We start from the raw sequence: 4152 nt of genomic DNA on the forward strand, positions 1-4152 counted from the left end.
GTTTACACGGAGATGCAGGTTTTTAATGACATGTCTGTATCCCTGAACTGCTATTGAGAATGTTATGACACATATCTGGCCTTAACGCACCACAAATAACTCACTTTGAACGCAATCCCTTCCCAGATGCATTCAGAGCAGTAAGTCTAATCCACTTTAAATGTCTTCAATCTGCTTCATTTAGAGGCTTTATTCAGTGCAATAAACAGGGCTTGTAAAAAGTGTGAAAAGTCAAACAGACCTTGTATCTGTTATTTATGCTTGAAGGTTTAAGCTATTCCCACACATACTGTAGAGTCCATTCTACTTCCCATAGATTTATATTTTCTTCAGTGACTGTTTTAATGCTTTAGAATAGAGGTGGTAATTATGACCTAACAGTATTATTCAACTGAGAAACACACACCTAAGCTGCTACAGCAAACAAAGCCTGCAGTTCATCCACACGAGCAGAGGAGGGTCTTTGTTCACAGAGCTGGGTGCATTTTTCTTTAAATAGGCTTGTGTTCTTTCACATTCGAATCGATAAGACCTTTCTGACACTTCTAATACGACCCTGTCTCCCTAACAGCGTGATGCTGCTCGAATCTACAGTAAATAAAAACACATAGCGAGCCACGGCAAAGCAATATTTACTGTAATTAAAACAGCACAAAAACAACATGTCAAGCACAGGAACCAAGACCAATTATTACTTTGTGGTTGTTATTTTACGTTTTATGGCAGCAAAGTATTAAAAAGTAAACTCAGAATGGGCAACGCAAACTATCAGATTTCGTAACTCATGAGAGAATTAAAAATAAAAAAAAAACCAACTGCTGTAAAATCTCACAACTGATTTAGGTCAATATTGCATTTAAAAATATTTGAAGACAAGATTATACAGACAGTGAGCAAATAGTTAACTATTTAAATATGTGATGTTCAAACAAAGAATGTTTCTCGATGTAGAGCTGCAGAAAAAAAACATGAGCTAGGGCTTTTTTAGGCCGAACTGAAGGGATGTGGAAAATTGTCATGTTGTCTGAGGGAAATTATGCTTTTCACAGAGGAAGGAAAGGAGCTTTTGGCTTTTTATCAGCGCACAGCCAACACTCATGATGGTATCAACTTTTAGATCTGTGAAGGCAACAATCACGCCAAGTATTTTGCACAGGTTTTACAGCATCGCACAGTGAGATGCAGCGTAGAACAAGTCGGAACTGGGGTGGTCTTTATTATTTCAGGAAGACCAAAAACAACAAAGAGCAGCAACTTTAGCTCTGAACAGCTGAGGTTTTTATCAAATATAAGTAAGCAAATATTCAGCTTTCACAATTACAGGAACTGGTCTTTCCAATACCAAACTGTCACTTTTTTTATGATTACACAAATCAGCACTTTATCATTGTCATTTGAATAAATATTAATTTTCCGTGCAGATATAGATTCACATTTATGCCACTGTTTGGTCCGTTCAGATGAGCTGAAACTTAAAGACAAACTCAAACCTTTATTAAGAAGATTTCAAGAGAGAACAAGCTACTACTATATTAAATGTCACCACAGAGACAGATAGAAAATGTTATTACAATATTTATATTAAATAAAAGTCTTGCATTGTAACAAAATGACAAAGACGATAAATGTGTAGTGTTTTAAAACCGGTAAAAACCTTGTTAGTTTCAGACGGGCTGCAAATTATATTCACATTGTCAACAACAGAAGACCAAAGAGGGAAATTTATATTTGTGTCAGGTAGGTAAAACGACACGCTAAAGTCAAAAAGAGATTACATTAAATCATACAAAGACAAGAGCATGCGCCTTGACGTGAGGTAATTAAAAGCTGTTATTTGTTTCTCTTTTGACTTAATATTTCACTCTCTCGCCTCCTTTGAGCTCCCTGGAGATCCTTCTGAAAAACAACATATCAAAATCTTCATGACGCGAGTGAGGAAAAATGGAAGTTGACACGCAGTATTGAGCTGTCAAGCCTTCAGTCTGGCAGATTACTGTTCATGCCTGAGCTGAAATGATGCATTATGAACAGGCTTTGGTATGAAAACAGCAGTCAGTTAGACAGCAACTTAAACAATTGTTCAGTAATGAGACAAACACACCTTGACGGCTCATGATGGAGAATGAGCAAGCAGAGGGAAGCCAGCTCAGTGAAACACTCAGATTTATCTCCAGGCCTCTCGGAGGAAACTGGAATTTGTTGGTTTGATAAATGGAAATTCCAGCTCGCATGTTGTCGGTAATTTTTTAATTATTTTTTTTATAGAAATGGAGTTCTCTTGAAGAGTCTTTGCAAAATCATTTAATCAGAATAAAAAGAAATATATACTCTATGCAACACTGATAGGATAAGTAGTTGACAGAATGTTGTATAAACCGGCATATGTGCTTAAAGACATAGTGTCTATGGAAGCTTGGGGTGATATAACACCACTGGCATGTAAATAACATGTTTGAGGTAAATGTCAGAAATACAAAACAACCATTTGCTTCCAAATTTTTGGCCGTTTAGCTGTTATCTGTGATTAAAACATTGTTACAGACCCTGTCTTTGTTTGTCAGGGCTAACTAATGTAACTAAAACTTGGTCAAAGTTATCCTGAGAACAATGAACTAGTTTAGCAGAAGTGGGCAGCATTAAAAATGAGGTGGACATAGTTGAAATACTTGAGTAAACTTCCTGCTCCCTTCCTGTCCCTCTCTGCTGTGCTGCAGCGCTGCCTACAAATCCTCTACGCGATGTGTAGCGCAAACTGGTAACCGTGACAACGAGCATGGCAGTGACTGACGCCCATTTGAGATCATCATACTCTCTGACTGGTTATTTGTCACACGGGCGGGCATTAGGGACACTTGCACAAGGATGAGTAGCGCTGAAGTCAGAGGACTTGTCCGTTTAACGTGTTGCTGTCGAGTCATTTAGTGACACTTTGAAGAAATATGACAAAATGTACCAAACTGATAAAACAGGAGTCTGGGGATAACACTGTATTGTGAAATTAGCAACAAATTCAGCTTCACAAAGCTGCCGTCACTAATGGGGACCTTTTGTTTTCTTGATCGTTGCCATGAAAGGTGGGCGACGGTGTAACTGCTTGTGTCTGCATGTGTTTGTTTTGGAGTCAACAGAAACTCAAGCTGCTCATGCTAATCAACACCGGCCAACGCAAAAATGGCTATTACTTACTTTAAATCACAGATAGTGAGGCAACATTTATGCGGTAGTAGCTGAGAGCCATCCTCAACACATACTCTGAGCATTAACACACCGAGTGATAAGTGGATGTGGCGGCCATCTTGAATTAAAACTCACAATATTCTTTCCTTCAAATAACGCTAGGCCTTTAATTACGTTCTGAGATTTTCACTAAATAGAGATTCAAAAGATATTTTGCTAACAGACAGGAGCTAAAACATGTACATGCACACAGGCAGTTACATGATCACCCACCTTTTATGATGGCAGGTGATAATATTCTTATTAAATGAAGGCTTTACAGTGAAGGCCCAGAGAAAAGAGTGTTGCCTTGAAGTAAAGAAGAAAGCTTTTTTTTTTTTTTTTTGCAGTAGCCACAGTTTCTGCTTAGCCTAACCCTCTTCTGGTCTCAATCTCTCTCTGACTGCCCACTCTCAGCGAGACAAATTCCCAGCATGGTTTCTCCCCCTCACTGATGTTGTGAGCTGAACTTCAGTCCGAGAGAAAACAGGATTAGAGGCCGGCTGTAGATACGGCCTTTCCTCATAAAGACATAAATGTGCTAAACACTGCTCAATATGATCCCATTGTTGGGGCTCCATAAAAGCAGCTGTCAGATCTGCAACTCCTTGTGGAAGACTGGGCTGAAGCGATGGAGCGAAGGGGGGCAGGGCGCTGTCATCGGGTCCTCATCTGGATACACACTGGAAAATGTTAATGTCAGACGGGTCAAAAGGATGATGTCTGCTCGGGTGGCACCGGGAGCCCGTGTTGCTTCTGCTCCAGTGCCAGCCACACACATGTCAGTCCATTTCTGTCTCTAACCGACTGATTCATGTCTACCTGCAGGCCTGGGGAGGGGGGTGGGATAAGTGTTGGGTGGTGACCATGACTCAGCGCCACAACAGGAGGCAAAAGGTGAAAGATGGGCACAAAAAAAAAAGCGAGTATGAAAGT

This window comes from Kryptolebias marmoratus, linkage group LG16, assembly GCF_001649575.2.
Source record: "Kryptolebias marmoratus isolate JLee-2015 linkage group LG16, ASM164957v2, whole genome shotgun sequence".
NCBI classification, from domain to species: Eukaryota; Metazoa; Chordata; class Actinopteri; order Cyprinodontiformes; family Rivulidae; genus Kryptolebias; species Kryptolebias marmoratus.